Source organism: Ambystoma mexicanum, chromosome 2q, assembly GCF_040938575.1.
Source record: "Ambystoma mexicanum isolate Mex_15411 chromosome 2q, UKY_AmexF1_1, whole genome shotgun sequence".
Lineage (NCBI taxonomy): Eukaryota > Metazoa > Chordata > Amphibia > Caudata > Ambystomatidae > Ambystoma > Ambystoma mexicanum.
Window position 1 is genome coordinate 585,912,400 of NC_090924.1, and position 12,869 is coordinate 585,925,268.

Here is a 12,869-nt window from a genome sequence, read left to right on the forward strand (position 1 = left end):
GTTGTGGCCAGGGCCTAGAGTCTTGGGTGTATGGCCTTAGGCTCTAGACCCTGGCCACAACCACCGCAGCATATCACACCCATATATCACACCCATCGATTTGAATATCTATGGCCATACACCCAAGACTCTAGGCCCTGGCCACAACCAACGCAGCATATCACAGCAATAGATACACCCGTAGTATCGAATATCTATTAGGTGGTTGTGACGAGGGCCTAGAGTCTTGGGTGCATGGCCGAAGGCCATGCACTCAAGAACAAAGTTATCAGCACTGAAGTTATAAGGCACAATGGGTGTGATATGCTGCAGTGGTTGTGGCCAGGACCTACAGTCTACATTTGCGTAGCAACTTACACCAGTTACATTAGAAAATTTGAATGGACCAGATAGTTCTGTGTCTGAGTCATTTTTTCGGAGTTTGTGTTGCTTCTTTGAAGAAGTACCTGAGTTACTTTCAATACTAGGTTCTTCTTTGGTTGTGGTAATTGATGAAGTATTAGCTTCTTTTACTCTCTTTGAAGGATTTGCAGTCAGATCTTGTTGAATTTCTGTTTGAATTACTTTTCTTTTACAACGTTTTCCTTTTTGTTGAACAGGATATGATTACAGATGGGGGGGTGTACATTGAACGTAGTCTATTGTATTCTAAAATGCAAGGAATATCAGCGTTTACTTTACTTGCATCAAAGTTGATTAGAAATAGACTGTCAAGTGTACGTAAGCCTGATAGTGCTACGTAGCTCATGCCTTCTTTAAAGACTGTGTTTCCAATATCTTTCAATGCTTTGTCTAAGGTAAGACCTTGGTATATATGAATGGTGACTGCATGTGCAAGAGTTAGAGAAAATTGTTCTCTACGTACATACGTGTCTATGAAGAGAAGGAATCGTGCTGGTGAGCGCCCTATCCTTTTTACTTCTGAAAATTTGTCAAAGAGAATATTGACAAACTGAATGTTGTTGTCACGTGGGTATGTTTGAAAGCCAACAACTGTACCCAATGCTCCATTAACTAGTCCTTGTTTCATGTCAAGGTTACGTTTAAGCATTAATCTACAATTTAAGGATAATTTTAATATTTTTACCAACCCAGCAGTGTTGGAGATCGAATTTTCTAAGGTATTTAGTCTTGTTGTGGCTTGTTGACACATGGGTAGTGCCATACCATGTACGTCCAGTTTGTCTGCGGAGCAAATTTCAATTATTGGTTGCATTTCTTTTTATAACATTGTTTCATTGAATTTGGAACAGCTTGCAAGAGTTGGCAGTAGGGCCATACAATTGACATTTTTGTGCGCTAATTGTTCCATAACATCAGTAGCACATGCGTTACCGCCATAAAGTGAATGGATGTGCCGGGTTTTCAATATTGCTTGTGATTCTTGAGATAGTACACCAACTCTAATACTTTTTAAAATGTTGGTGTAAGTGAGGTATGCAGATTGACGCATGTTTTTTGTTAATTCTCTGTATTGGAAATGTTGCCAAAGGTTGACATTTTCTATGCTGCCAACAGTTTTACGGCAAAGTTTGTGTCCTAAGGTTTTAAAAATAGGTTCACCTTTCACTGGTGTCAATTGCAGAAGATCCCCGAAAACAATAATGTGTTTTCCTCCAAAGAGTTCTTCGTAGTATGTTTTAAGTACTTCTTGCAATCTGAGGTGAATCAAAGCCAACATTAGGTTGGAGACCATGCTCACTTCATAAATTAGTAGCATTTTAATTTTTTTAATACTTTGCGTAGTTCCATTGCAGCTTCTGTAGAAAGTTTGTAATAGTCTAATTTGTTTTGGTGTTCTACTGGAAGGAGTAGTAATCGGTGTAAAGTGACACTGCCTATGTTGTAGGCAGCTAAACCTGTGGGGGCAGTTACAACAGCTGACAGTTTGTTGTTTGTCAATTGTTGAAGGAACTTGCTGATGATTTTGATTAAGAATGTTTTGCCTGAACCAGCTTCACCACTGATGTACAGCAGATTAGGTTTGTAATTTTGGCAGGTACATTCTTTATTTTCGTGTTGTACACCATGTGCAATTTCTTTTGTAAAAATGGTGCGCTGGTCTTTGTTAAGTTTTGATTGTAGTACAGTTAAGTCTTCTGTATCTTCTTCATAGTGACACATGGTGTTTTCCACTTCTGTCACAGCTTATTCTGCCTCATTTGCCATTAGTGACTGTCCTAGTGGTTCTTGGCTTCCTGTTACAGAAGGTTGACTACTGTCGGAAGTGTCCTTATCTAGTTGGGCCTGGGGTTCTTCTTCGTGTTGCTGTTGATTGTACAACATTGTTTTGTACTGCGTAAAGTTCACATCAGTGAAAGTGTATTCATTTGCTTTCAAAGCATCATCATAGCAGTCACAGTTATCTAGTATCTCTTCTTCTTTTCTCCATGGTTTAAAAAGTTGTTGCAGGGACATGTAATATAGTTCTTTCTGTTGAGGAGTTTTCAATGACAATTTGACATGATTAATTAAGCTTCGTTTGGTAAGTTTCACTAAGCTGCCTTCACAATCTGTCACTCTATATCTATCTTTGCTTTCGTCAGGTTTTACATTATTTTTGTATGGAAAGTTTTGGGCTATGTGGTATAGACACATGGTTTCCAAAGTGGTACTCCTGTTCGGGTAGTATGTCTCTAGTAAATTTGTTTTCAAAATGTCTTGGCTGGTGGGATCATTTTTGGCTATTGTTTATTGTTTCTATGTCCTCATATGATTTGAGAGCTCTTTTTCTAGATTTAGCAGGACCAAAACTTAGCCAAACTATGTTTTCCGATTTTCCATACAAAGTAGTACTGGTTAAACGATCTGCAGCTTCATAGGTGTCAAATTCTCTATGAGAGACCATTTCTATGCCTAGGCTGTACAATTTCTGAGATAGTGTTTTGTCTGATGATAGGTCATTCCAGAGGTCTTGTAGCTCTGTTTTGTCTGCTTTTGTTAAGTAGGCTGTAACATATAGTGTAACTGCAGTGGAATTGTCTTACACTGGTCTTTTTCGGCTCTCCAGCACTGTACTACTGCATGGCATTTGAATTTGTAATACTATGAAGTTCGTGTGAGTCGCTGCCATGGAATTTTTGAATCGCATTGAAGCATTCGGTCTCACTAAACTAATATGCTTGGTATATTAGGATTTCATGACATAAGGTCTACACAATATTAAGTTTATGTTGTTGGCTGATAGGCGATTGCATAATTATGCAAACAAGATAATAACATAAGGTATTGTTGAGCACGAGTTAAAGGAACGTGCGTAACTACACTATTTGTAGGTAATTGAGGGATGTTTATGTTAGTATTTAATACTTAAACTAAAAAGTTTTTGGACGTTGCTTTGGGAAATAATTATCACTAATGGCTACCCAATTTTAATGATTACTATAACAGCTGCTTAACCTTTGGGATCAAACCCAGGAATCTTTTGTGAGGAATAGCATAACTCCTAATAAGGGTAAGCGTCTCAGTCTTGAGTCATTATTTGAATTAATGTGATAGTTTTGAATTAATAATACTAATGGGACTTATCTATCTTTTTTATCTTTTGTGTTTCGTATGTGTGTTTTCTCTCCTCGTCCCCTCCCCTTGAAGCGTGGTTTGTTTTGTATATAACCAAAATTGATTGTTACATTCATGTATGAATGATTGGGACAAAACCAATATTTTGTTTTTTTACTAATTCCTTTGTATCCTCCCCATTGCCAATCCTCTTTTCTCTGTCTGGTGCTCATTACAAATGGATTTTTGTGCATTTTGCTTTAAACCATGTACATACGACTTTTTAATGGCTTTATGTTACTGACATTGTATAATTTGCAAGTAAATATTGGTTGGCATGGCATTGGATACTCATATAATTTCCATTCTAATGTTCTTTTTGGATTTTTGTCTATACTCACGCAATGTTTGTTATATACACTTTATGATTATGTAAGGAATGTATTTAGTCCTGTTTTGAGGAAGGCCGTCCGGGCCGAAACACGTGTCACACTAAGGGCCATTGTGTTAAGAAAATATATAATTAAAAAACCTTTTTTGCACCTGATTGGGCGCTCCGTTCTGGATTCTTTCCCCCTTTTTGTTTACTGCACAGCTATGTTTGCATTCCATAAGAGGCCAATGATTGCATTGTAATCATTGATATATTTTGATTCTTCTGTTCTTTTTATGTAATACGTGTTCTTAGGTGATTTACCTATAACACTATGTCGAACTGAAGACATGAAGTTGTTCACTTCACCTATTTCTGTAACTGGTCTAGGGAAACCAAAGCGGCATTTGGTGTAGTATTTCCTTTTGCTTTTGTATTTGCGACGACAATATTTGCCACATTTGTGTCTTTGAAATTGTACAATTTGTCCATGAAGGTCACTATGTCTCGTTTGTGAAGGGATTTCACAAGTGACATATTTTTGGATGAACTGCAAAACAGTGGCATCACTGTCCTGACCAAATTTAGGTGCACCTTTAATCCATAAAAGCATGTGGATATGTGGTGCTCCTCTGGCTTGGTATTCTTTTCTCCAAAAAAAGTGTTGCACTTCTCCAAGGGGAGGAACAGTTTTATTACAAATAAAGTGTAGCATAGCAATGAAACGATGGTGAAAATATCTTGAAACATTAACAGGATCTAGAGAGCAAAGTTCTCCAGGTGTTAGAATATCTATATTGGTTTTGTTTTTGTTTGCTATGCATAGGAAATTATGTTAATCTTCCCATGCATATTCTGCACAATTTAATTTAACAAACCAAGTGTGTGGTCCAAGGTTTCTGATCATACAACGTACATCTCCGTGATGGTGGAACCAGTATTCTTTTGTACCACGCATGTTTGCAAACAGATTTGTTATGCTTGATTGTAAAACGTCATCTTTTTCTTGCACTTTTTGTATTAATTGCGTAGCTGACATATTTTAAAAGTGAGTTCCCAATTTCAATATGTACGCAACTCCATAACATAGGGTTGCTAGTTCACGTTCAAAGAGTAGGTGGAATATGTACTCCACATTTTGTCTAAATCTGGGATCTTCAGAATACATTCGTAATGAGCGGTATTCTGATGCTGTTATCTGAGTGGGTGTATCATCGTATCTTCCTCCTTTGCCAGTAGGAAATAGTAGAGGAAAAGCATGTGCTTCTATACTTTTTTCCCATATACTCATTGATGCAGCTTTGGTTTTATCGCATTTGGTAAGTTTCTAGTGCATCATCTACGCTGTCATTAGAGTGCAATGGATGAATTGTATAATGGTCCAAAAGAGTGGATACTGCAGCAGGATCCAGAAGTTCAAATTGACCAGTTTCTGATGACTCTTGAATTATTTCAGTTGTTTCACTTAAGCTTTCTTCAATATTTATTTCTTTGTAGTATTCATTATTGTCTTTCAGATATTGCAAGGCTTGTCTAACTTTATGTAAGTTCACAAGTTGTTACCAGTTTTTTTTGTCTTTTGTTGGTACACCATTTACTAAGAAAATTAAAGATTGGTATATTGGACGTTGCACTCCTAGAGTGTGCACATTTTCTGTCAGATCTAATGGTAAATAAACTGCTTTGCCACGAATGCCTTTCACCAATTCAGAGGGAGGTAATTTTGCTGTTTTTGGTTCAAGGCATATTATTGCTTGAAATGGGTGTACTGTTTGAATTATGATGCTCTCATACAAATTGAGTTGTTGCAGGGGTTTTGGTAGTGGGAATAATTCCAAGTTATTTGTGATAGCACGCAAAGGAGTTTGGTTGTTGTCGTTTTGTAGTGCAGTAACTGCAACATATTAAGGGTTCACTTATTTCGTATTTGTTTTCTGCTAAAAGGTCGAGAGCTAATTCAAACCACTTGTATTCTTCATTGTCTTCTATTTTGTATGTTACGTCTATAGTTTTTGTGTTCCTTTTGTAAAAAGTACTGCGGCAACACACACACACATGGTTTGGTACTTCAGCGGATGAACTTCTAAATTTTAGTATTTCTTTTTTGTATGTGTGTAATAGAACGTTGCCATGTGCAGAATTGTTGCTAGTCTGTTCTAAAGCTATTGAATTTTGTAAGTGGCTTTCACTTCCAAAATATTTTCTCTGGATACGGTCGATTTCTTCTTGTAGGTATTTGGGTGTACCATGCAGAAGAGTGTTACTTAAATTGGCTAGTTCTAAAGCAGGGCTTTTAGCATAGTACAATTTATACACTAGATTTCTCACATTTGAATGATGTGTTGATATCATTTTGATATCATGGAAGGTCCTTTTGGAAATAGGTCCTGAAATGCAGGCTAATGAATGTCCGTGTAGTCCTGTGTATTTGCACACTGGTCAGGTATCCATATTTTGCAGCACTTTCATTTTGATTTTCTCTTTACCTTTCACATACTGATTGAGGAACTGGCGTAATGATTTGAAAGATTTGTTGGGAATGTTACACTTTGATGTGCACAGCCATTTGTATACTGGACGTTATGGTTCAGTCGAATGGAGAGGTAATTCTGAGTTTTCTGGGGATACTTTTGTAAGCAGCGTTTCTTGTTCCATGATGGTATTGTTCATTTTTTCATATCCTCGTCCACTGCTATGGATGGCAATTGTGTTTGTTTGGTTTTGTTTGTATGCTTCTTCATTAAAATATGGTTCTGTGGTTGTCGTGTGACTCCATTCACCTCCACAGATATTTAAAAAGTTATTTTTGGTGACATTCCGTATATTGAGAAGTTTCTTTTGTAGTTTAGTGCTTAATTTTGTTAGTGGTTTCATCCTGTTTAAAACTAAAATAAATAACTTCCTTTTGAGAATGATTGCACTGTCTACGAGAGCTTCTAGGATTAACTTCCTATGGTAGGTTTTAAGGGATGTGGATGATTTCGCTCCTGTTCTTATTAGATTCTGAAGCACTCCGTGGCGGAACATTTTTGCTAAAATACTTTTTTTAGTATGGTTTTGTGCTAGTATATGAGGATTTATAGGAGAAGTGTTAGCTGTAGTGGTAGCCAAATTCTTGTTAAGCATTCTCTGTTTCGTTTCACATTTTGATAGAGGAGACAAAGTTTCTGTACTTGAGATTCTTTTGTTTCGCTAAATGACTGCATTACCTGTTGTGTTTGAACGTTTTTTACAAACTCTGGTAGAGATGGATGCTTATTTTGGACACTTTTATTTTCATTTGCTCTATTTCTGCGTTGCTTTCTACGGACTTGCTTTTTGGTAGGCATTCTTTAGGGTCTGTTGAAAAAAAAGAAGGTATAGGTTGGTCTGTTTTACAATGTATGCGTTCTGTTTGCATGCGTGTATGAGTTTGCAGGGGAAGATGTTTGTGGTTGTGTGTGAATGTGCATTGGGCAGTTACAATGAGTTGGGAATGCTATTTTTCTGTTTGTATGTTACTACACTGTGCTTCAGATGAGAGTAGAAAGTGAGCTAGTGGTGAGGAGAAGCATTAATAGTAAACGTAATAGTACAAAATTAAAACAGTTATTTGTTTTGTATTACTGACATTCTAAGGCTTGTGTATGTTATTTGTGTTCCAAAAAAACGGCGACTTGTGTGCCATTCTGCCTGTTAATCTTTGTTTATTAAATGGGGATTTGTGGGCAGAATGGTTCAGAAATCAATGTTTTTTTTGGTGCGCAAATTACATGAATGACCCACAAGTCTCTTTGAGGAACAGTAAGAATATAAAGGTAGTATTGTACTTACTTTTTTTGTGGAATGAGCAGGTTTCTTCGGATATGTTGTTTGTAGTGTAGATGCTGTTGATTTTCAGGAGAGTGGACTTCACTGCAATTGTAAAAGGAAGAAGTTAGTAATTTTGTTTGTTTATAGCAGTGATGTTAATGTACAAGTTCATTTTTATGCTTTCGTGGAAGTATTCTCGTTTGATATCTCAACACAGTGTATCCGTGCATTTCATTTGACTATGTGCAGCCTTTATATGTTATTTGCAGTATGTTAGTTCAACCTGCTTCGCAAATGAGTACAATTGTAAGTTCATGAAATTCTCTTGTTTTTTTCCAGCTGTGTTGTAGCTAGCAGAGAGGTTTGGAAGTGATAGGTCATTATAGTAGATGGGAAAAATTTGAATACTTTCATATTATAAGTAGGCATGCGAAAAATCGGGAACACCTGAGAGGGAGATGTCACCACAGCAATCGGGAACGTTTATTTTTCTCATACGATCGCATTGGGAGTAGCTTTAATTTAAGACAGTAGAAAATTGTGACATTTTTTAATGAAAAATCGAGTTTCGCGCGTAAATCGGGAGGGTTGGTACGTATTTATAGGTTATGCAGTAGATAGTAAGAAGTAGTGCTATTTTTCGATGAAAAATCGGAAGTATCCCGCTTAAAGCGGGAGCGTTGGTATGTATGTACTGGCTATGCAGATTTAGTGGCATTAATTTGTTTATATGGAATCATAAGAGTTGTACATGTACTTTGAATAAAATATGAATACCTGTACTTTGTAATCATGCATGTGGGTATGCATGGAGCTGTAAGTAGAAATCTTCGAGACTTACACAGTAGTTTTTGTAGTAGATGCTTTGCAATGATATGAGACTTGTATTCAGAGTGAACAACAGTACATTTGAAGTGCGGAATTCTGATGATGGAGTTAGATGTAGAGGTCTTTGATGTGATTGGTGGATGGTTGTGTGACTGCTAGCTGTGCCCAATGAGGGAATGGATTCGCGAGTGATGTGGAAAGGGTAGAAGGGCTGGCTAAGAGTTACATGCCGCACAGACACTGTGCCTGTCCGCGGGTAGGGCGTGCCATATATAGGGTTTTACAGCAAATCCAGCATGGAAAGGGGACTGTAGGGATCACCCAATCAGATGTTGACATTGTTGATTTGTGTAGAAACAGAGTGTGTGTAGTGAAGATGGCAGAGGTGGAGACAGTCAGGGTGTTGGTGCTCAGAGATATATTTGTGCATGGTTTACAGCACTATTCTCGATGCAGGCATGTGGCAAACAATTTTGATGTAAGAGGTGTGGAGGTGGTGTGGAGTGCTGCGACTGACCGCAATGTAGAGGAAATTCTCCAAGTTTGCAGAGATGTGCGTAGGATGAACAGTCCCCATGTGGTAGTTTTGCACTATGGCGCTTTCCATTTGGGCTACGTGAGTTCCCTGACTTTGTTGGGAGATTTGGAACAGTTGGGTCAAGCAGTCATCAACATCCTTCCAAATGCGTTAGTAATTTTTTCTGGATTACTTCCTAGAGCAAAATTGGACAACAGTTCTGTTTTTTGTCCTGATCAAAGTATTGGTAGGTGTGCAATCAATTGTGGCATGCGTGCTTTCATGTTAAGAGCTGGCATGTTTTTCTGTAGCCACGAGAACATTGTTTCCAGTAATGCGGCTTATTTTGAAGCAGATGGTGTTTCTTTATCTTTTTTGGGAAATGCCATGTTCTTTTGGAATGTAATGCTTGCTTTGGAGCAGGTTATGTGATGATTTTAGGAGTAAACTAAGAAGAAAAAAAACAAAAAATTACAAAATAACAGGTGTCTGTCAGGCATCTGCAAAACAAACAGTCCTTTCCGAGCCCACCTTAAAGGGGAAATGGAGAACACTATTTAAATGTACAGTCGTCACGCTCAGAATCCTCTACATGTCCGCAGACATGGCGGTAGTGTACGGGCAGCGCATATTACATACGGGGATTCTGGGGTGGAGAGGCATGCAAATGAGAATGAGCGGAGCTAGGGATTGGTCATTAAAGTTCAGTGGGTGTGTTGTGAATGGAGAGATTTAGTGAGAACGTCTTTTTCCTGAGAGGATAACAGACAGCTATGGCTGTGTGTGATCGAAAACAGATTATCTGGATTTTGGGAGACTCATGGATACATTGGTTGAAGGTGCATGCAGAACGTTGTGGTACATCTGCAGAGCTTGGATTCCCTCATGTAGAAGTGTACTGGCATGTAGTGCGTGGAATGGAGTGGCTGGACTTGGTACCTCTCTGTGCTACTTTACAGACAGAGCGTCATCCTGATATAATTATCATTCATTGTGGAGGAAAAAGTTTAGGGCATGTGTCTGGAATTTCGTTGCAATTTGCAATGAAGGAAGGACTTGAGAAGGTCATGGACATGTTTCCAAATTGCAAAGTAATTTTTTCTTGTATTGCGCAAAAACAAATGTGGCTCCGTTCTTCTTCATTTGGTCCACAAATGGAGAAAGCGGGGCGCAATGTCAATAAGGCTGTTTGTGCATTTCTAAGAGATGTTGGCATGTCCTCTTTCCACAATGAAAATATTATGTTTCGTAGCACATTCATTTTTCGCAGAGATGGAGTCCATCTTACATATGCTGGCAATCAGATTTTTATTTGAAATGTACAAAACGCATTGCGACCTTTTTTGGAAATATAGTTATCTATTTTGCATTACATGTTGACGAGTCCCAATTTTTCAAACACACAAATCACGACCAAAAGGCTCTTTTCAGAGCCACCACTTACTCTGAGAGAAAAGAGCATTGGTTTTGGTTTTGCTAGGGTTGCACCTCAAAAAATGTTCTGTCCTGAGACTGTCCGCGGGCCTGCACCCGTAACTTGATCGTTTTATTTTTAAAATGAGAAAGGCGGCTCTGAAAAGAGCCTCTTTTTTTTCTTTTTATTGTTTTATATATTTTTTGGGATTTTTCTACCCCCGACACACTAGGAAAGGAGGGGAAAGGAGGGTGAGGAAGGGACACCAACCACAGGGATAAGAAAGGGCAGGTGGAGAGAGGAAGATGTAGGGTGGGCCTTATTTAGGTAGGTAGCAGCTCTTCTGGTGCTCCGTGACTGTAGTCTCGAAAGCACTTCGAAGACTCTCCCCCCTGCAGAGTACTGCGTCGCAGTAGATACACAATATTGTGACCCTAGAAAAGTAAGGGTCTACAGCATCACGAATGGCCTGTGAAGCAGCTGGAGGGATGCACTCTCCCACAGGAGTGTCTCTTGTGGTGAGCCGATTGGAAACGGAGGATGCTGTGGAGGAGCTCAACCTACTATGTTCTTTACATGGTACATCCTTGCGAATGTCCGCACCGTGGAACGAAGTTAGTTGTCGCTTCATGGATGTCGTACCAAAGCTGTACGAACCAGGTCTCCCACGACTCAGCACCAACTTGCACTGGTTACAGGTGACCTGGTTTGCACGTGCTTTTGGTACGTTACCATAAATGGTAAACAGCCGCCACACCCACGACTCCCGGCGAGTGCTGGTAGTAGGGAGTTCCTCAAACTCATTCTCTTCATCCTCTTCATCCTCGCTTTCTACACCTGCATGCGTATTCCCCTCTGCAGGCCCTTGGGGAGGTGGTGATGGTGGAGGGTTTGGGGGTGGTGCTGAGGCTGATGTAGCAACAGCAGCCATGGATGCCATTAGGGTTGGTGAGGTAACCTCCGCTAGAGCACTAAAGGCGGCAAAAGTCAATCTGCAATAGCCAGAAGTACAATGAAGATGAGCTCTGGGGTGTGGCCTTTTATAGGGGTGCAGGGGTGCGCCGCGTGACCATATCGATCACTCAAAAGCGTTCATAAAGTTCCACAAATATGTGGAAAGCTAGGGCCATTGTATGGGACATGTGAAACAGTGATTTTTTACTGTAAAATAAGTTGGCTTGTCTGCATAAGTTCTTTTAAAATGTTGGGGAAGCGGACAAAGTGCGCAAATTAGGACACACGCTCAGCGTGGGTGCGGTCACATGATGACGTTGTGAACACATACACGAAGGAAATGGGTGCCCGCAGGACACCAAATGCACAGGAACGGTCGTGCGCATGCGCGCCGGTTGTTCTACGGACAGTGTTCGGGTCCTGAGACTAATTAAAAGTGAGACACAAGTGAGACGGACAGTTACGGAGAGGCGTGATGTTGGCAGGATTTACGGTTGTGCTGCGCATGTGCATAGATGTCTGGCTGACTGTACGGCCAGGTATAGTGTACTGAGGACACCTCCTTTTTGTTTGGCTACGGACATCCCGGACACCGCGCCTGTTCTACGGACAGTTCCATCTTGGCTGCGAACGGTACGGACAGGTATAGTGTCCTTAGGACGCCTCCATTTTGTTGATTTACGTACATCTCGGACAGTTGGTGTGTTATAAGAACAGTTCCATCTTGGTTTTCGAATGGTACGGGTAGGTGTATTGTCCTTAGGACATCGATATTTTGTTAATTACGGACAGGCCGGACAGGCGCACTGTCCGCGGACATTTTAACTGTTTTTAAAAAAGAATTAGACGCAAACAATTCCATTAAAACTAACAAAACATTTTTTTTTATTATCCACATATACAGCAATTAAGAAAGAGAGGGGGAAGCAGAAACTTAAACAAATATTGGGGAATTAGGGATTTGCACAGGCTGGTTGTGAGGGGATGAAGGGATGGAAGTTTCGTCGAAACGTTTATGTTGTTCTTGAGGGTTTGGGGAAAGTTCACTGGGAAATGGAGAAGGGGGACAGGTACAGGTAGTACAGTGCTATCGAATTTTTCCTTTGACATGGTACTCCACAAATTGCCTTAGACCATTGAATTTATCTTTCAGCATGTCCACTTTCTCTTCTACGTGTTTTAAGGTGTCTTGCACTGTGTCTTTTGGTGGAATTTTTTCAATTCTTCATGATCTGTTAAAAATAAATATATATATGCTAAGTACACATAAAGTACTAACTATTAATTTGCTTATGCAGAGAAGTGTGTACCATTATTATCGCTATCTTCCGACATTTCGCCATGCGGAAAATTCTCCTCCAGCCACTCCAAAGTACTGCACATTTCTGTGTGAAACCAACAGAAATACATTATTTTTTCTGCACCTCATTCAAAAAGTATACAAACATATAAGAAAAATTAAGTTCACTTACTACTTTCTTGTAATTTGTATT